Here is a 22,151-nt window from a genome sequence, read left to right as displayed (position 1 = left end):
CTACGTGGCTCTGTGCTGTATATTATGTTACTGGGCAATATACTACGTGGCTGGGCAATGTACTATGTGGACATGCATATTCTAGAATACCCGATACGTTAGAATCGGGCCACCATCTAGTATACCTATAAACATGAAGGTACTTAGTGCATTAATTGGGCAATTCATGAGAGCCCATCAGCCGCGACAAGGCACACCTTCTTTGATGGGACCCTAACCTAATATTTATCTAACATGCCCCTTAACGCCTATAATAAATTTAGAATGAGGGGGAGGAGTGGATGGAGGTGTTAACTTCAATAAAAAGTTATTAAATCAACAAGATTTATTATGCAAAAAGTTCATAACATACAATGACTACAAGTGAAGCAAGTCTTAATGCATGTGAAGGCTCTTTGTCATCTCTTGGACATGTGCTTCAATGTCTCTTATCCTCCCTTTTGTAATAAGACTGTAGTCACTGTTTGTACTCAGACCTTGGGCATGCAGAGACGGATGAGCCAATTATATAACTCAATGCTATGAGACTTAATAACCTCTTGTATGAGAAACTCCCTTTCCTGGAATGTGTCCTTAATGCTCTGCGTTTCATGGGCTTAACATCATTCATTGTAAGACCAGAGCCGCACAACACCAACGTATCCCTTGGTTTTCTGTGCTTTCTTTATTGCATTTGCACTTTTTTTTTTTTTTTTTAACGAATTCTTCTTTGTTTTTCAGCAGGGCAGATTTGTAATCAAAAATTTGTATTCTTGGGCCCCATGGACTTGGTGGCAATTACTTTACCCCAATCAGGCGCACTGTTGGGTCTGACAGAGGCAGGGACACAGGCGTTGTGCCCGCATCATCCATAGCAAGAGCCGACTTTTATGCGCAGTTGAGCCCCTTTTACCTGTGGTTAGACTAGAGATGGCTTCATTTAGTCATTTCATGTGCGAAATTGCGAAACACAAGATAAACCTGTATACGTTTTCCCAATTCTTTAGTTCCCATGGATGATAGGATGGTGCCCGATGTGTCTGGCAGCAGTGTAGTTCCCCATTCAGAACACATACACTGACGGCTGACCCCATATGGCACGTGTACGATGTATGGGGACCTTTTAGTCAAGCATTACCCTACAAACAAGGGCTCTGCCATGCTTAGGGGAGTTGTTTTCAATAGAGATCACGTATTCTAGCCATAGACAGCCCCTATATGTTCAGCATGTCCGTCTTGTATACCGCCCCCTTTTCCTCACACATCGGTCGTTCTTGGACTGTCAGGAGGCCACCATTACACGATAAGAGGTATGCCGCTGCTGTGCATGGCTTTTACTATAACCAATAGAAAGAATGGCGGGTATTGGAAGGAGAGTTAAGACACGGTTACATCATTCTGGTCTCCACATGTTCACACCCACGTACATCTGGAAAAATATTTCTCATCTTCTGATAAAAACAAATCTCAGTGCCGAGGGATGAGTCAGGCTGAACACGTGTGCTTCAGTTTGGTCACAGAATGTGATATTCCGAAAGCTGAATTCACACATCCGTGTTATCCGGTCTGTGCTCGGACGGCTCCGACTCCCGCTCCCCTAACCCACACTGACGGCTTCCTATACACCTACATGACAGAAGACCCCTGGTCTGGGTGGTATGGTGGTCTCGAGTACGGATCAAATAAGTGTGCGTGAATTCAGACTTCCACAGGTCATCTACTATTGGTCAACCCATATAAATGGCCCCAGAATGCCCCTGATTGGCTGCAGCGGTTACGTGGCATTGTGTACCTAAGTTATCCATCCTATGTCCTCTTACAGAAGGCGGTGATGGACGGTATGATTGTGATTGATCATCTTGTGATTGATCTGCCCAATCCTTGCACAGCACAGTGTAAATGACCAGTGAATATCTTGCTTGTAATCGATGATTGCATCTTTTATACGTACATAAGAATTACTGCTTGTCAGAGTAACGTTCCCTCACGTTATCGGGGGCTGTGCTACAGACAAACTGTATGGGGCACAGAATAAAGCACAAAGGAAAAAAACATACCCTGATTATTAAAGCGGATCCACTTCATGAGCGCCGATTTGATTTGCAATATTGTCAAACAGAACTTGTAAGGCTGTGTTTACACGGATCTTAAATTCTGCTTTTTTGCCTGCTTTTTATCTGCATGTTTTCTGTAGGTGTCTGCGCCAAAGTAAGGAGATATCATTGTCTAGTTTTTCCCCTTTATTTGATGCTTTTTGATGCAGATTTGAAGCCAAATTTTGCACCAAAAAACACAGTTCAAGATCATTAAATGGACCCTTTGGGATAGTTTTTCATGAAATTGTATCCACTTTGCTTAGACCGTTAAACACAGCAGATTGTCAGTGCAAAAATAATGCAGCAGTAAAAATGTAGTATTTGCACTATGTGTGGCTATGGCCTAAAGGCCCCGTCTCACACAGCGACGCTGCAGCGATACAGACAACGATGCTGATTGCTGCAGCGTCGCTGTGTGGTCGCTGGGGAGCTGTCACACAGACAGCTCTCTCCAGCGACCAACGATCAGGGGAACGACTTCGGCATCGTTGAAACTGTCTTCAATGATGCCGAAGTCCCCCTGCAGCACCCGGGTAACCAGGGTAAACATCGGGTTACTAAGCGCAGGGCCGCGCTTAGTAACCCGATGTTTACCCTGGTTACCAAAAAAAAACAAACACTACATACTCACTATCTGATGCCCGTCAGGTCCCTTGCCGTCTGCTTCCTGCTCTGCCTCTGACTGAGCCGCCGTACAGTGAGAGCAGAGCGCAGCGGTGACGTCACCGCTGCGCTCTGCTCTCACTGTACGGCCGGATCTCAGTCAGAGCAGGAAGCAGACGCCAAGGGACCTGACGGGCAACAGATGGTGAGTATGTACTGTTTTTTTTTTTTTTACATTTACGCTGGTAACCAGGGTAAATATCGGGTTACTAAGCGCGGCCCTGCGCTTAGTAACCCGATGTTTACCCTGGTTACCAGTGAAGACATCGCTGGATCGGTGTCACACACACGGATTCAGCGATGTCAGCGGGACCTCAATGACCAAAAAAAGGTCCAGGCCATTCCGACACGACCAGCGATCTCACAGCAGGGGCCGGGTCGCTGGTACGTGTCACACATAGCGAGATCGCTTCTGAGATCGCTGTTGCGTCACAAAACTAGTGACTCAGCAGCGATCTCGCTATGTGAGACGGGGCCTTTAGACTCTTCAAATCTCTATTTTCCTGGACTTTTGCAAATGGAGCATCATGTAAGTCACAAAAAAACCCCACTACTTCTAATGTATCAAAGGTTGAGGCTAAAACATGTCTCAAATATGTATGTAATGATTTTAGAGTTTGCTAGAAATAAGTTTTCGGGACAATTTTTTTTAAGCTCTGATTTAAGTTTTTGCACAAAAAGTCTTGTGATCCTTGTGCCTTATTTTGGCACTGGAATGCAATTGCGCAAGAATTTTGTGACCTTTTGAAAAGGTGCAAATGATGAATTGGGCTAAACATCTGGATAAAGACCATTTCCACATTGTCAAACAAAAAAGAAAATCAATAAATCCAAGTACAGTACACTTAAATACAAAACTATAAAAACCTTAAAGAAAATGCAGTGCAAAATAAATAAGGTGCCAACATATTGTAAGGTTTTTATATATATTTGTCTAAGGGGTACTTTCGTCTTTCTGTCCTCAACTTCCGTCACGGGAAATCCTGCGTCGCTGATTGGTCTTGCCAGCTGCCTGTCATGGCTGCCGCGACCAATCAGCGACGGGCACAGTCCAATTAGTCCCTCCCTACTCCCCTGCAGTCAGTGCCCGGCGCCCGCTCCATGCTCCCCGCAGTCAGTGCCCAGCGCCCGCATACTCCCCTCCACTCACCGCTCACACAGGGTTAATGCCAGCGGTAACGTTACCGCTGCTATTAACCCTGTGTGTCCCCAACTTTTTACTATTGATGCTGCCTATGCAGCGTCAATATAAATAAAACAAACAAAAAACCTGCTATACTCACCCTCCGTAGTCCGACGATGCGCTCGCGGCTGCCGCCATCTTCCATTACCAGAGATGCTTTGCGAAATTACCCAGAAGACTTAACGGTCTCGCGAGACCGCTAAGTCATCTGGGTAATTTTGCAATGCATCCTGGGAACGGAAGATGGCGGGAGCCGCACGCATAGGGACAGCTTCGCTGGATAGCAGGTGGTGAGTATATAACTATTTTTTGTTTTAATTACCTTTTTTTAACACGAGTATGTGCCCACACTGCTATATACTGTGTGGGCAGTGTTATATACTGCGTGGGCAGTGTTATATACTACCTGGGCAGTGTTCTATACTACGTGGGCAGTGTTATATACCGCGTGGGCTGCGTTATATACAGCATGGCTGCTATATACTACGTGGGCAGTGTTATATACTACGTGGGCAGTGTTATATACTACGTGGGCAGTGTTATATACTACGTGGGCAGTGTTATATACCGCGTGGGCAGTGTTATATACCGCGTGGGCTGCGTTATATACTGCATGGCTGCTATATACGTGGCCAGTGTTACATACTATGTGGGCTGTGTTATGTACTGCGTGGCCTGTGATATATACTACGTCGCCTGTGTTATATACTGCGTGGCTGCTATATACTGCGTGGGATGTGTTATATACTATTTGGGCTGTGTTATATACTGCGTGGCCACTGTTATATATTGCGTGGCCTGTATTAACGCATCAGGTATTCTAGAATATGTATGTATGTATGTATGTATGTATATAGCAGTCACATAGTATATAGCACAGGCCACGTAGTATTTGTCTGCTATATACTACATGGCTCCTATATACTACGTGGCCTGTGCTATATACTATGTGGCTGCTATATACATACATGCATACATGCATACATGCATGCATGCATACATACATACATACATACATACTTACTCATGGCCAAAAGTATTGACACCCCTGCAATTCTGTCACATAATACTCAGTTTCTTCCTGAAAATGATTGCAAACACAAATTCTTTGGTATTATCTTCATTAAATTTGTCTTAAATGAAAAAACACAAAAGAGAATGAAACAAAAAGCAAAACATTGATCATTTCACACAAAACTCCAAAAATGGGCCGGACAAAAGTATTGGCACCCTCAGCCTAATACTTGGTTGCACAACCTTTAGCCAAAATAACTGCGACCAACCGCTTTCGGTAACCATCAATGAGTTTCTTACAATGCTCTGCTGGAATTTTTGACCATTCTTCTTTGGCAAACTGCTCCAGGTCCCTGATATTTGAAGGGTACCTTCTCCAAACTGCCATTTTTAGATCTCTACACAGGTGTTCTATGGGATTCAGGTCTGGACTCATTGCTGGCCACCTTAGAAGTCTCCAGTGCTTTCTCTCAAACCATTTTCTAGTGCTTTTTGGAGTGTGTTTTGGGTCATTGTCCTGCTGGAAGACCCATGACCTCTGAGGGAGACCCAGCTTCCTCATACTGGGCCCTACATTATGCTGCAAAATTTGTTGGTAGTCTTCAGACTTCATAATGCCATGCACATGGTCAAGCAGTCCAGTGCCAGAGGCAGAAAAGCAACCCCAAAACATCAGGGAACCTCTGCCATGTTTGACTTTAGGGACCGTGTTCTTTTCTTTGCCTCTTTTTTTTCTCCTGTAAACTCTATGTTGATGCCTTTGCCCAAAAAGCTCTACTATTGTCTCATCTGACCAGAGAACATTCTTCCAAAACGTTTTAGGCTTTTTCAGGTAAGTTTTGGCAAACTCCAGCCTGGCTTTTTTATGTCTCGGGGTAAGAAGTGGGGTCTTCCTGGGTCTCCTACCATACAGTCCCTTTTCATTCAGAAGCCGACGGATAGTACGGGTTGACACTGTTGTACCCTCGGACTGCAGGGCAGCTTGAACTTGTTTGGATGTTAGTCGAGGTTCTTTATCCAACATCCGAACAATCTTGCGTTGAAATCTCTTGTCAATTTTTCTTTTCCGTCCACATCTAGGGAGGTTAGTCACAGTGCCATGGGCTTTAAACTTCTTGATGACACTGCGCACGGTAGACACAGGAACATTCAGGTCTTTGGAGATGGACTTGTAGCCTTGAGATTGCTCATGCTTCCTCACAATTTGGTTTCTCAAGTCCTCAGACAGTTCTTTGGTCTTCTTTCTTTTCTCCATGCTCAATGTGGTACACACAAGGACACAGGACAGAGGTTGAGTCAACTTTAATCCATGTCAACTGGCTGCAAGTGTGATTTAGTTATTGCCAACACCTGTTAGGTGCCACAGGTAAGTTACAGGTGCTGTTAATTACACAAATTAGAGAAGCATCACATGATTTTTCGAACAATGCCAATACTTTTGTCCACCCCCTTTTTATGTTTGGTGTGGAATTATATCCAATTTGAGTTTAGGACAATTCTTTTTGTGTTTTTTCATTTAAGACAAATTAAATGAAGATAATAATACCAAAGAATTTGTGTTTGCAATCATTTTCAGGAAGAAACTGAGTATTATCTGACAGAATTGCAGGGGTGTGAATACTTTTGGCCATGACTGTACATACATACAGTACATATTCTAGAATACCCGATGCGTTAAAATCGGGCCACCATCTAGTACATACTATATCGGTAAGATCGTGTCCCTGGCAGGAGCGGCCGATCATGAGGACTGGCAGCAGGTGGCATATAATGCCACTGTCATTAAGAGAGGCTGAAAAAGCGTTAACCCAGCGGGCGATGCTGACTGAGCTGCTGACACGACAGGACTTTACAGTGGTTTAATGCTGGGGTATTACAGGGTTTTGCACATAAAGCATCGCCGCTGTAATTCATTAATGTGCTGTGGGGAGACTTATCAGGACTCTGCGTTCTGACGTCTGTTTTGCAGGAGGCTGTGATATATACTTTATATTTTATTATTTTCTTTTCTTCATTAAAGTTATCAGTGTGCTAGATTTTTAATGCATTTTGTGCATCTTTAAATGTAACACTTCTGTGGATTTAAAGGGATTGTTCAGAACTGACATTTTGGTATCTTATCTGTTGAACGGGTCATCAATGTCAGATCAACTACTCATTAGAATAGAACAGAGGCCATAGTACCTAGGAATGGCCAGCAAACAATGCCCAGGGCTGCTGTGTCCTGCCACGTAGATCGCTTATATCTGGCAGCCACCAGCACCAATAATGGCTGATCATGGGTTGTTTGTGGCCCCCCCCCCTTTCCCATCCGATATTGATAACCTAACCTTCTATTGATGACTAACTATGGATAGGTGATAAATATGGTCTGACAACCCCTTTAAGTATGTTCAGTCTAAACAAACTTGATTTAAGCAGATCTGTCACCAGGTTTCATTATACATATAGTATTTAAAAAAACTTTAGGCTATAAGTGGCTGCAATATAAAAAAAACCAAACAAACAAAACCCCCCCAAGCCCCTGAGCACTCTGATACCTTTCCTACCTCCTCTGTGGTCTCTCCTCTGCTGCCCTTGGTTCCTGTCTGCAGGTCTGGTCACATCGACAGCGCTGCAGCCAATCACTGAGCTCAGCTGCCCATGCCATGTACGCAGAGCGGCTGAGCTCACTGATTTGCTGCAGCGCTGTTTGCGATGTCAATGCTGCAGACAAACAGAGAGGGCAGTGATGGAGAGGCTGTGCTGGACCCCGTGGGTAGTAATACTCAGCTTGTTTTTTTTTTTTTTCTAACTGAAGTCATATATAGCTGAACTTTGTTGGCAATGGGATGAGACAGCCCCCTTAAATAGATTTAAGATCTGATGGTGTACTTGTATTATAAAATCCACGTGATATTGACTGTATAATCCTGATGTCAACATTTTTGTTTTGAGTCCAATGATTTTTTATTATTTTTTTTTTTTAAATCCTCCTAGGTGTGGTGGGCGGCTGAAGTATTGGAGCCTATTGTAAAATTGTTGATATCTTGTGTATACCAACATGGCAGGCCTCCAGTTAGCTAGTGGCTGATATGATAACACCATTGGCACCCTACGATGCCAGCGCATAAGGGTTTAATCTAAAATGGCGATCACCGCTCTCCACACCATTTTTACCTCAGAGTTGGCATGCATGGTGGTTGTATACCCTTCTATTACCTGAGAGGGAGAAATTAATCAGTGGTCAGTGCGATCCTTCTGCGATTTCCTGTTTCTCCTGCGCACTGTCTCCTGTACTGTCCTGGCTAATTCCGCGAACTCTGTTGCAGTTCCCCCAACCGTCCCTTTTCCAATTGTATTTTTGACGCACTTTTTTGTTCTTCTTCTTTGTGCACCACGTCCTGCTGTGCTGAGCTTTCGCGCTGCACCAAGGGACTTAACTTTTTTTTAGCTAGTTAGAAAAAAATATATAGTAGTACAGTGTAGCTTTATAGTTAGGGAAGGTAGGGCATTAGAGTAGCGGACATCGCAGTGTTAGTAACTTCCGATTTTCTTTTAGAAAAACAAAATAGTACAGAGTAGCCTTATTGGTAGGTAGCATTATTTCTTATGCAAAAAAAACTCCAAAGAATTAATGCTGGGTAATTTCTTAGCTACTTCATTAGGGGACAAATTCGTATTAACATCAATTTTTCACCCAAATCCCACGTCATGTACCCTTGTAAATGCAACAGAAATTGACATTTTGGGGCGTTATGCTGCATATGAGCGTAGTCCGAAAACCAGAGCTTCAGCAATATAGGATATACTGTACTATATACTTTACAGCATACCTGTATTCCATATGGCCATGACAAGGACACGATTTGAAGCGTCCAAATTTTTTTGCATTTTAGTGACCAATCGCAGTGTCCTCCCCGAGACGATCCGGCCTTTGATCGTCTATAAAATTCTGTCAGTAGTTGACCACTTGAGCAGAAAATGTGCTGAGGCACACAACCCCCAAAGGGACATCTGTATAGATGAATCTCTGGTTCATTTGAAAGGGAGGCTAAAATTCTGACTACACCTGCCCAGTAAGAGGGCCAGGTATGGAATAAAACTGTACAAGCTGTGTGATAGTACCCCAGGGTATACCCACAGATTTAGGGTCTACAAAATGAAGGGCACCCTGATTGATACCCCCAGGACAAGTGGGCATTCAGGGGGGTAAGTGGGAAAACTGTGGGATTTGCTGCACCCACTGCTGGATAAGGGTTCACCTTTCACATAGATAACGTTTACACCAGCATCCCACTCTTCAAGATGGTCTCTGTCAGCGTAGGTGGGTAGGTGCACACGGTCAGTAAACGCTGTGGGTTGGATGCTGCGACAACATGATGGTGATAAAATATAAGAACAAGAGGGAAGTCTTTATCTTGACCACCATACACCGTGACAACAGCTCCCCTGTCACTCTCCGAGGTACCACAACACAAGTCCCAAAGCTGGAATGTATCCTTGATTGGGGGGTGGGATGTAGGTCTCTCAGATCAGGTCCTCAAACCATGCAAAAATCTAAAGTATGGTACAAAAAATTAAAGACGCAATACATTAAAAATTGTTAAGTTTCAACATTTTTGCCAAATTTCCGTTATTTTCACAAATAAACGCAAGTCACATCGAACAAATTTTGCCCTTATGAAGTACAATGTCACGAGAAAAGTTTCTCTGAATCGGTGGGATCCGTTGCAGTGTTCCAGACTTATTACCACATAAATTGACACTGGTCAGAATTGAAAAAATTGGCCTGGTCAGGAAGGTGTAAACTTTTTGGGGTAAAGGAGTAAAAATCTCTCATGATCCCGTCCTGTTAAGAATGGTACGGCAATGTAGTAATCATGGGGCGGGTGTATAAGCCTGGAAGATAAGTTGACATTTTTAAACCTATAATCATTCATTCGTTGTGTACATGTCAGACAATGAATACCTTCTATTAACACGTCACATTGCTCACCTCCATATTAAATGTGTGACTAGACTTTATATGAAGTAATGGGACGCCTTTATTTTGGCTGGATTAGAGTTGCATTACATCTTTTAACTAGGTTTCCATGTATCACTAGTTTTCTATCAAATTCATTTTATTATTGATTTGTTCTCATATTTCTGAAAATAAAAAAGTAATCTGAACTGTATATAACATTGTGTCCTGATTTAGCAAGTCTGCCTTAGAATATTCGAGCCATGTAAGTGAGAGCTCCTCTATGGAATGTGATCCATATATAATACTTAAAAAACCTTGAATCTGGAAGTCTTTCCAAATGTACGTAGTGTAGGGGCATTAAAATACTTACTAATCAATGTTTTCAGTTTTCAGCACTGCTATGGTCTTCTTCTGACTTGTGTAACTTCATACTAAATCTCCGAGTTACACTGGGGTTTGTGTGAACCAGTAGTCTCTTTTTAGGCCGGGGTCACACAACCGTAGATACACTCATCCGGGTCGATTATGCTAATGCCACTCTGCTGAAACACTGATCTCTCGAATGTGAGAAGATGGAGAGCAAAATTTCTCCATCGTCTCCGTTCTGCGAGTCATCCGAATGCAGTCCGCTTTCCATGCACTCGAATACGCGAGTCTCCTCTGATTTATGCTACATATCGCAGTATGCTTTGATTTCTTTTTTCTTGCTCATGCCAAATCGATATGAGAGATAAAAAAAAAAAAAGAAAAAAAAGTTGATCATCACTGCTGCACTATATTTCATTGGTGCAAGTGTTCTCTGATGACATCGGATAGCACTCAGATTTAATATGGTGGTGTGAGCGAGCCCTTACAATGTAAGCCTTTGAAGCCTTGTTTTGATGCTCCATAAACTTACATGGTAAAAGTAATTCCCGGTTCACACAGAATTGATGTCTCATCACTCAGTAGAGGATCAGAGCAGTGCAGAGTAAGCAGCCCTGTACGTGAGGAATTGCACCATTTCTGGCCATTATGACTTGTGTCCTGCACGCACTAGTTTTCACCTCTGCAGTCTGTCTTTACACTGTGTGCAGAATTATTAGGCAAGTTGTATTTTAGACGATTATTTTTATTATTGATCAACAACTATGTTCTCAATCAACCCAAAAGACTCATAAATAGCAAAGCTTAATATCTTTGGAAGTTGGAGTGGGTTTTTTTTTTTTAGATTTGGCTATCTGAGGCTATGCCGTTATGATGGTGCGGCATCTGCACGAAATTGCAACTTGTTGCGTTCTGCGCAGGTCGTCGCACCATCAAAATGACACGTGGCTGCATCTGCATACAGCGGCATGGCCTGCGTACCCAATGTTAAAGATAGGGTGCGCATGTAGGCGGAGCTGAATGAAGAGGCGCCGCAGTGCGCGGTACTTCACTGAGGAAGTCCGCAGCCCGGCTAAACGCTAGTGTGAAACTAGCCTAAGGAGGATATCTGTTTGTGCAGGTAACTATTACTGTGCAGAATTATTAAGCAACTTAATAAAAACCAAATATATTCCCATCTCACTTGTTTATTTTCACCAGGTAAACCAATATAACTGCACACAATTTAGAAATAAACATTTCTGACATGCAAAAACAAAACCCCAAAAAATTAGTGACCAATATAGCCACCTTTCATTATAATGACACTCAGCAGCCTCCATCCATAGATTGTCAGTTGCTTGATCTGCTTACGATCAATATTGCGTGCAGCAGCCGCCGAGACACTGTTCCAAGAGGTGCACGATTTTTCCTCCCTGTAGATCTCACATTTTATGAGGGACCACAGGTTCTCTATGGGGTTCAGGTCAGGTGAACAAGGGGGCCATGTCATTATTTTTTTCTTCTTTGAGACCTTTACTGGCCAGCCACGCTGTGGAGTAGTTGGAGGCATGTGATGGAGCATTGTCCTGCATGAAAATCATGTTTTTCTTGAACGATACCGACTTTTTCCTGTACCACTGCTTGAAGAAGTTGTCTTCCAGAAACTGGCAGTAGGTCTGGGAGTTGAGCTTCACTCCATCCTCAACCCGAAAAGGTCCCACAAGTTCATCTTTGATGATACCAGCCCATACCAGTATCCCACCTCCACCTTGCTGGCGTCTGAGTCGGAGTGGAGCTCTCTGTCCTTTACTGATCCAGACTCTGGCCCATCCATCTGGCCCATCAAGAGTCACTCTCATTTCATCAGTCCATAAAACCTTTGAAAAGTCAGTCATAAGATATTTCTTGGCCCGGTCTTGACGTTTTATCTTATGTATCTTGTTCAGAGGTGGTCGTTTTTCAGCCTTCCTTACCTTGGCCATTTACCTGAGTATCGCACACCTTGTGCTTTTTGTTAATCCAGTAACGTTGCAGCTCTGAAATATGGCAAAACTGGTGGCAAATGCCATCTTGGCAGCTTCACGCTTGATTTTCCTCAATTCATGGGCAGTTATTTTGCGCCTTTTTTGCCCAACACGCTTCTTGCGACCCTGTGGGCTATTTGCCATGCAACGCTTGATTGTTCGGTGATCACACTTCAAAAGTTTGGCAATTTCAAGACTGCTGCATCCCTCTGCAAAACATCTCACAATTCTGGACTTTTCAGAGCCCGTCAAATCTCTCTTCTGACCCATTTTGCCATAGGAAAAGAAGTTGGCTAATAATTAAGCACATCTTAATTTTGATGTCATTAGACAACACCCCTGGTAGCTGGGAGGAGAGATCCACTGCAATGATTTCTTCTATATACAGCACAGAGGGGAATGCCTGCTCTTCATTCACTATTAAGCTCACACAGACAAGCTGCAGCAGCATGGAGGACACTACAGCAGAGCTAAGCTGTCTTGATCTGTATCAAGCTCCGATATGTGGTAATACACTTGTTACAGAGCTCTGAAGTGTATTTTTTTTTTGTCTGCCTCTGTCGATTCCCTTCCCTGCTGTTCACTCCTCCTCTCCCCTTCCCTCGCCATAGAGAATAATGGGCTGTGTCACATGACTTATCTGTGTTTGAGGAAGACGGATGTGAGCTGATTTTTCAGTAGATGACAAGTTCAGGAGGTATGAAAGAGGGAGAGAAGTGTCTGATTAGTGGGGATGGAAGCTGATTTCCATAACAAACATTATTTGTATAATCTCTTGTGCTATTGATTTCTGCAAAGTTTGTTGGTTAGTTACTCTTTAAGTAGCATTTTGACTTTATTTTCTGAATTTATACTCCGCTTGTGGTGTTTTTTTTTTTTTTTTTTTTTTTCATATAATCAAAATGATCATAAAGTTTCATTTATGGTAAGGTAATAATTTCAAAGAAAATGATATTAGTGTGAAATCCAACTAAGTGGAAAACAGGCTGAAACTTGGGCAGATTACAGTGTTGCATTGTGCAAATTTGTCTTGATCCATCTCGTGACATGTCTAGACTTGGACTCTCGGTGACAAATTCCATCTGTCCAGTGAAATTACAGTGTGAGCCTGGGAAACAAAATCAGACATAGTCAGTTTCCTTGTATGTGGGCTAAAGTTTATCATTTTGTTGCATATATATATATATATATCTTTAAAAAGAACCCATCAGGAGCTTGGGGTCAGCAAACCAATGACCTAGCAGTGTAGCGAAGAAAAGGACAAATGCACACTTATACCTTCCTCGCCACGAGCAGAGTTTCCATCTCTGAAAAATTGAGAATTGTTTTCTCATAAATGAGGCGGTAAATACATGAGGACGGGCTGATTCCCGACTAGTGCTCTAATCATCTACATTGTGTCACTGATGTCAACAGTGAACAGTCAATCACATGGGGGTCTTATGTTTTTTTTTTTTTTGGGGGGGGGGTCTTGAGTCCTTTACCTTTTGGCTTCTAATTGACTGAATTGATTTGTGTGACATTTCCTGCTGCAATACAAACTGGTAGGTAATTTATTATATTCTGATATATTAAATACATTATATTATAATACAATTATTATTTTTTTTTCAGACCGCCACAAGTTAATTTTTTTCGATTATGCTCCTTTTTATTTGAGAGCCGCTGCCAGATTCACTTTGAGGCTTATTTTGCTGAGAGCAAAAGGCCTGGCTGTCTGAATTTAGACATGCTGGATGCAGATCTACCCCCCAACGTTATTTGTTGCAGCCATTAGACTGTTAGCTGAGACTGTCCACCGTAGTCTTATGGGTATGGGGGCTTTAATAGTGCTAGCAATCTAGGAACGTTTCTTCACCAATGGACAAACTTGAAACCTCTCAGAATAAAGTTCAGCTATTTTTTTTAACCCTCTTACCATACAAAAATGTGTGTGTGTGTGTGTGTATATCACTTAATATTTGGGTGTTTACAATATATTGTAAATATATATGTATATAATTGCAAACACATAAGTAAAACATATTGTAATTAAATTTTATATATTAGGACATAATTAAAAATTGATTGTAGCCTAATATTATATATGCTATACAAATTTGTGTATGTATATATATATATATGTATATATGTGTGTGTATATGTATATGTATATGTATATATATATATATATATATATATATATATATATATATATATATATATATATATATATATATATATATATATATATACACTCATATCTCGCACAGTAGTGGGTGTACTGCAGTCTACGGTCTATACTACCTTAGGTCTTCATTTAGATGTCAGTTTGATCACGTAAACAAAAAAAAGTTAGTGTCGTTTTTTTTTTTATCGTCTGTGTTTCACATGATATATTTATTTATGTATACAAATCTTCTGTCTTTTGCACGGTCACTCAGACAGCTCACAGTACACAGATGCCATCTGTGATATTCACAAGACTCAGACACGTATTGGTGCTTTCCATCCATGATGCCGGTAAAACACTGACATGTTGCACGGACATACATCTGCCAAAAGAAAAGCAGACCTGTGGACAGCCCCATAGTCAATAATGGGTACATGTGTATCGGTGGAAATCACAGATATGTGAATAAGGCTTTTCTGTATGTCTTCTTCCTTATTTTATTTTTTTTCTTCAGCTAATAAACTATTTCTAATAGGGCCCATTAGGATGTACTGAAGTGTAGGGCAGTAGCGTGTGAAGCCGTCCTGTACGGTGCTTTAGGGGGGTGTACATCTTTACCCTGCTTCACGATGCTGCCGGGTTCATGATGATGATGTGAAGTGTCTGGAGTAGTCCAATGTCTTGCGTGTGATCGTCTAACAGCATTGCCACGTAGCATCTGAGTATTTGTCTGGAATTGGAACACATTGTAGTCTGAGTAAAGGCGGCGTTGTATCTCAGCTTTATTCATTCGCCTTATGTCTGCTAGAAAAGTATTCTCGAGTGTATGCCAGAGCCTCGTCACCTCCCAGACATCCAGCCGAGGAATATTGGGTTATTGGAAGCAAATACTTCCAGTCTTGGTTTGTTATTGGTGAGTGGATTTCACTTTCAGAATCTGGTCTTACTTCTTGATGAGGCGAGTATTAATTGGTGGTAGACTTTGTAAAGTAATTGATTTTATTAGGGACTATCGATGTCATATAGGGGGTTTCTTCTCTATGGGCCGGAACAGAAGTCATCTGTATAGGTGGCCATGTATATCAAAAGTAGGATAATGATTGAACAAATGATCTGCTGGTGAATGATCGTTACTGACACCCCTTTACAGTTAAATGGAACCCGTCATGTAAAATAACGCTATTAACATGCAGATATGGGGTTAATGGCCTTCTGACACCATGCGACTCCACTGCTGGGATGAAATGACTTTTATTCCCCCTGACAGCATTCAGCTTCCAGTTATGGGGGCAGCACCGCCCAACACAGTTTGTCACCATTCAGTGCATAGAGAGCGGTGGCTATAACCGCGCCGCCGAATAGTCAGTTGCGGGGTCCCTTTTACAGTTGCGGGGTCCCTTTTACAGTTGCGGGGTCCCTTTTACAGTTGCGGGGTCCCTTTTACAGTTGCGGGGTCCCTTTTACAGTTGCCACACTCTATGCACAGAGCAGTAACGGAAACCATGCTGGTCTCATCACCTTAAGGAATTGAGCTCTTTTCCACCAGGCATCGGGGCTCTCGGTGCCGAACCCTCACGGTGTCAGAATGCTATTAACCTGCTGATTTACCCTATATCTGCAGGCTAATGGCATTATTTTACATGACAGATTTCCCTTTAAGGCTCATTCAGACGTCCATGCAAATCGGGCCGAGCACGAACCTCTAAAAATTTCTATGCAGCTGTCACATTGATGGGCAGACCCGCGGCCGGTCCGTGCATTGCGGTCCGATCTGAGACTGATATGCACAGACAATTGAATGACTCCTTTCTGTAATCTGGCCAAGACAGTTAGCCAGACTAACTACACCATGACATTAGAGAAAGAGCTGAAGATCCTTTTATTTTTTTCTTGATCAAATATGCCAGAATTGTGGACTAGTGACTTCCTGCTGAAAATTTTGAAATGTGGCCGTGTTAATTCCAGAATGTTTCCAGTTTGTCACCACTGGTTAAAACAATCGTTTGCAGCTAAATTTCACCAGTTGAACAATCCTTTTTAAATCTCCCATTTTTCCCATCCAGTAGGTGTCTGGCGGTGAGTTATTCCCATGTCCCTTGTGAAAATAGCATTCAGGCTTGGCCAAGCTGAGCTTTCATATTTATGGAGGAGTTATGAGAAAGTGCTGTTTGACATTTATTTCATGTGTGTAACCAACTTTAGTTTTTATGTAGAGCTGGGGGTCCTTGGAAAAGAAAATCTAGTCATACACATTAAGCAAATCAAACGCCGATGCAGCCACACATCTTAATCCATATTGACTATTAGTCCTTCAACTGCTGTTCAGAGATACCAGACAATGGACAATCCATCATTCTTGGATTATTCATTTCATAAAAAAATAACTTTTTTGATTAATTAAATATATTTTTCAAAAATGTAAATAAAATTGTAGCCAACTTAATTTCAGATGATCTCTGTTTACATCTGATAAATTAGCCCCATGATGAAAAGTTGATGGACTTTATTATAGTTAGTGAGGTCCGTAAGATACCTTTTGTGTCAATCATGGGATGGATCTGTCCTCTGCATGAATCTCCGGTTTTGTTTTTCTTTCTTATATAGTATAGGGACATCGTCACTGAGCATTTGTGAATCTTGCAGTCTAACCAGAAGAATGAGCAAAATGCTTGTTTGTCAGGCAAAATTGTATTTTCTGCTGCACAAAAGATTATCGGCCTCGGCAGCACTTTCTCCTATATAAATATGCTGCCGAGAACAAAGGCAGCCTATAGTACTGAATGAGCTCTATAGATCATTCAGTATAATAATAATAATAATCTTTATTTATATAGCGCCAACATATTCCGCAGCGCTTTACAGTTTAACAGTTTCAAACACAACAGTCATGGGTAACAATGTTAACAATACAGTAATAAAGCAAAATAAGACAAAATAAGAGGACCCTGCTCGTGAGGGCTTACAATCTACAATGAGGTGGGGAGATACAAAGTACAGATGTGTATTTACAATGATGTATTTACAATGATGGTCCAACCATCTTCAGGGGGTGGGGGGTAGATGGAGATAGTGAATGGGCTACACAAACACAAACCTAAAATGACTGATTAGGGAACGTGATAGGCCGCTCTGAACAAATGAGTTTTGAGCGAGCGCCTAAAACTATGCAAGTTGTGGATGGTTCTAATATCTTGGGGTAGAGCATTCCAGAGGATTGGCGCAGCACGGGAGAAGTCTTGGAGTCGGGAGTGGGAGGTACGGATTAGTGCAGAGGTTAGTCGAAAGTCATTTGCAGAGCGCAGCGGTCGGCTAGGCCGATAGACAGAAATGAGGGAGGAGATGTAAGGGGGTGCCGCACTGTGCAGAGCTTTGTGGGTGAGAACAAGTAGTTTGAATTGTATCCTGTAATGAATGGGCAGCCAGTGTAACGACTGGTGAAGAGTGGACACGTCCGAGTAACGATTAGCCAGATGGACGACCCTAGCTGCTGCATTAAAGATAGACTGGAGAGGGGAAAGTCGCGTGAGGGGGAGGCCAATTAATAGAGTTGCAGTAGTCCAGACGGGAGTGGATTGGGGCGACAGTGAGAGTTTTTGTTGTCTCCATGGTGAGAAAAGGGCGTATTCTAGAGATGTTCTTTAGGTGTAAGCGGCACGAGCGGGCAAGAGATGGTATGTGGGAGGTGAAGGAGAGATCGGAGTCAAACATAACACCCAAACAGCGTGCCTGCTGCCGGGGTGTTATTATGGTGCCACCCACGGAGAGGGAAATGCCAGATTTAGGGAGGCTAGTAGAAGGCGGGAGCAGAAGAAGTTCAGTTTTGGAGAGGTTGAGTTTCAGATAGAGAGCGGACATGATGTCAGAGACTGCGGACAGACAATCAGTGGCGTTCTGTAGTACAGCGGGGGTAAGGTCAGGGGATGACGTGTATAGTTGTGTGTCATCAGCATAAAGATGGTACTGAAAGCCAAATCTGCTGATGGTCTGTCCAATTGGGGCCGTGTAGAGGGAGTATGCATATTAAGAGTAGTGTTTCTGTATAAATAAGCCATTAAACGGCTGCCGAGGGGTCATTTAATGCAGCAAAATTGGGTGTTTCAAATACACCCTAAATGATGGTAAATAACACAATCCTAATGTGCTTCATCATCAAATAACCGTAATGAAGTTAGTAGTAGTTTTCTGCTTGCAGTCACTCCTATAACCTGAAGTTACAATTTTTCTGCATTTAAAAATAGAAAATTATTATTTTTTATTTTAATGCACAGATTAAACATTTTTATTTTTAACCTGTGACTTTGGCACAAAGACAATGCTCTGCCTGCCTAGTCAAACAAACGAGATCTCAAGAAGCTGTAGAACGCCTGCTGCTGCTCAAGCCGTCTCGGTTTATACTAGTGGGAGTGAAAGAAGGACAACGGCTTCATAACAAGTCACCCAAAATGGAATTGAATGTCTTAAGGTTTGAGATTTGCCATATAGCAAATTCCATTTCGAGTACATAATCGCGCACTGCTACTTTGTTTTAAGGGCTATGAATTTGTCCCCTCATAATAACATAGGGCATAGCAGTAATCTAGCAAGGCGTAATGGCCCTTTACTTCAAAAAAAGTTAAAAGTAAAATAAATTGATTTGCAGGATCAGCACACTGAAATTGAAAATCTCATTTTATTGCTTTCTGCTTAGAATTTGATACATTTCTGTGCATTTTTTTTTTCTCCAGACTCTACCAGCATGAAGGACTTTAGCAGCTATGCTAACCAAGTATAACCGTATTGGAGTCGGTAGCCTACATTCAAAGAGACAAATATATAAGGATTAGTCTATAGCTACCTTCACAACCAATGATTACTATTTCATAAATGCAATTGAAATTAAGACATTATTAAAAATTAGAGATAAAATTAAAGACTCCAGTAGCGCTTCAGAAACTGTGAATCCTGCAGCAGATACAAATACAGTGCCACCCTTCTGTATTAGTAGCTATAAACAGGTATATATGTAAAAATGATCCGCGCTGGGTTCTCCAGTTTTGTAGCCACTAGATACCTCCAAAAAACAATAAGTATTTGCACCTTTTATATGACTTTAAAAACTATTAAAAAATATATTTGTGTTGTGTTTTAAAATAACTCCACCGTGGAGCACGACATTACCATAAGAAAATTCTGAGCAAGATAATAAATTGAAATTTTACCTGGTGCGGTACAGTCGATAATGTCCACAGTTCCCTTTAATCGGTCTTTGTAAAAGTCCAAATGTGGAAAAATGCGGCTTCGGTGGAGTTTTTTTTCTTTTTTCTCTTTTGCTTTCACTTGAGCGGGCTCCAGGCAGTGCCCCGGCCGGCGGCAAAACAGCCCTATGCTCGCTCACTGCTAGTAGCGACTATGCGCTGTTGTGCAGCTCTCGGTTCTCTGCCTCTGCAGGACCTTGCGTGACGTCACGGTCATGTGATTGCTCACGTGACTTGCTACAGATAGCACAGTGGAAATTGGTCCACTGTGCTATCTGTTGCAAGTCACGTGAGCAATCACATGACCGTGACGTCACGCAAGGTCCTGCAGAGGCAGAGAACCGAGAGCTGCACAACAGCGCATAGTCGCTACTAGCAGTGAGCGAGCATAGGGCTGTTTTGCCGCCGGCCGGGGCACTGCCTGGAGCCCGCTCAAGTGAAAGCAAAAGAGAAAAAAGAAAAAAAACTCCACCGAAGCCGCATTTTTCCACATTTGGACTTTTACAAAGACCGATTAAAGGGAACTGTGGACATTATCGACTGTACCGCACCAGGTAAAAATTCAATTTATTATCTTGCTCAGAATTTTCTTATGGTAATGTCGTGCTCCACGGTGGAGTTATTTTAAAACACAACACAAATATATTTTTTAATAGTTTTTAAAGTCATATAAAAGGTGCAAATACTTATTGTTTTTTGGAGGTATCTAGTGGCTACAAAACTGGAGAACCCAGCGCGGATCATTTTTACATATATACCTGATTATTAAAAATTAAATTGATTAATGTCTAGCTCAGATGGAGAAACAATGGCTTCTACATGGTTCGTTACCAGGAAGATGCCTATGTCTGCGTCACAACATTTTACCTATTTCAAGCGGCGCCTCTGCCCAATTCTTGATTCTTTAGACTTAGGGCTACATGGCTGTGGTTGGGCCAAATTGTGGTGAAATCATGGCTCTATCACAAAACAACTTGTGTTTCCAATGGAAGACAAGGTTGGTTAAAACGGTCATGACCATTCACCTCTGTAGTGACTTGGTCCTTTATCCATGCCAAGAAGCCACATTTTTAAGTGTTATTCGGAGGATATCTCGTTATTTCAGTCCGTAAATATAGAAAACCAACGTTGGGTTAAAGGGGTTGCCCACTGCTCGGACACCCCTTCCTGATCTCAATGTTTGGCCCCGATTTTAAAATAAATAAAGCTGATAGTCTCCTGTCGCCTCCCGCGCTGCAGCCCCGACTTCTTCTCTATGTTCAGTTTATACAAAAGCGGGGAAAGTGACGCCAGCACCTATTGGGCTCACTCATCATCACTACGGTACGTGATCCCTGGGAGCGCGAGTGCCCACACTGCTGGATCGGCACCGACGCGGGAGGGGATATAGGCTTTTTTATATTTTATCGGTTCCAAACATTTAGACCAGGAAGGGTTTGTCCTAGTAGTGGACAACCACTTCAATTTAAAATTTGTTATGGGATTCATCTGCTCAGAAAGAATGTGTGTAAAGACGACTGTATAGTAATCGGTGAAACCAGAGGCTGCGGCTCTTCTCGGCATTTCCTATGGACTCTATATTCGAATCGATTTCTAGTCTGTTTCCATGGCAGTGTTCCAAAGTAGAACACGGTGTACAGCCAATGAGCGGAGCCGGCTCATCTCCCACCGGTGCCAAGACTAAGCTCCACTCTCAATAGCGTCTGTTTCTAGGATGATTCTGTCACAAATGTGTGACCTTCAGGGCCAGTCAGCGGCGTCACCTTCCCCATCACGGGCCGTTGTTGTGCTAGCATATATGTGACAGATGTTCAAGAATCTGTATAGCAACAGTGACCCTGATGATATGAAACGTAGTTACCATGACAACAATAAATGATGACACACAACCCTCCGCCTACAAGGATGTATACTTCATTCATCTGCATCTCTTCGAGTCAATGGCCAACAATAAAGCACTAATGACGTCTTCCTGACTGCTATACGAAACTGTAATACAGACCGTCAATGTCATGGCCAGGACCCTAAAGACTTTTTTTTTCCTTTGTTTTTTTCGAACTTTTTATGCATTTTTGGGGGGGCTTTTCTATTATGATTAAAAAAGTAAATAAAAATAAGAAATTTGAATAGTTTGTAATTTAAGACCTAGATTATTAATATACAGTATAAGCATTGCCAGTACAGCTTGTTTTGATGGTAAACAGCATTTTTTTTTAATTTTTTTTTAATGAAATGCTCAGTAGATGTTTCTCGGTCTTGGGTGTAAGGTACAGATCACATTTGTCAATCAGTGAAATAAAACACTGAAGCTCTCTTAGGGCTGGGGATTTATTTGTTAGGTTGAATCTACAATTTTCAGGCGCTGACTGTTGTTAATAAATGTAAGGTCCCTTCTGTCCCATGGATGGAACCCTCAGCAATAAGGGAATAAAATACTACCATACCAAACAGGATTATTTATGTAATATAAGGCAGGATGAGTCTTTTAGACAGAGTTGTTGTGTGGGTTT

General features: G+C 42.1%; 1 protein-coding gene across 1 annotated transcript in view; it reads left to right on the top strand.

Annotated features, from left to right (window-relative positions):
* REEP3 (receptor accessory protein 3) overlaps positions 1–22,151 on the top strand; it is a 184,378-nt gene that overhangs the window by 15,535 nt on the left and 146,692 nt on the right. The window lies entirely within an intron of this gene.

Source organism: Ranitomeya variabilis, chromosome 4 (assembly GCF_051348905.1).
Source record: "Ranitomeya variabilis isolate aRanVar5 chromosome 4, aRanVar5.hap1, whole genome shotgun sequence".
In the NCBI taxonomy this organism is placed as follows: Eukaryota; Metazoa; Chordata; class Amphibia; order Anura; family Dendrobatidae; genus Ranitomeya; species Ranitomeya variabilis.
Note: the sequence above shows the minus strand (reverse complement) of the source record. Positions and strands in the feature narration are given on the sequence as shown.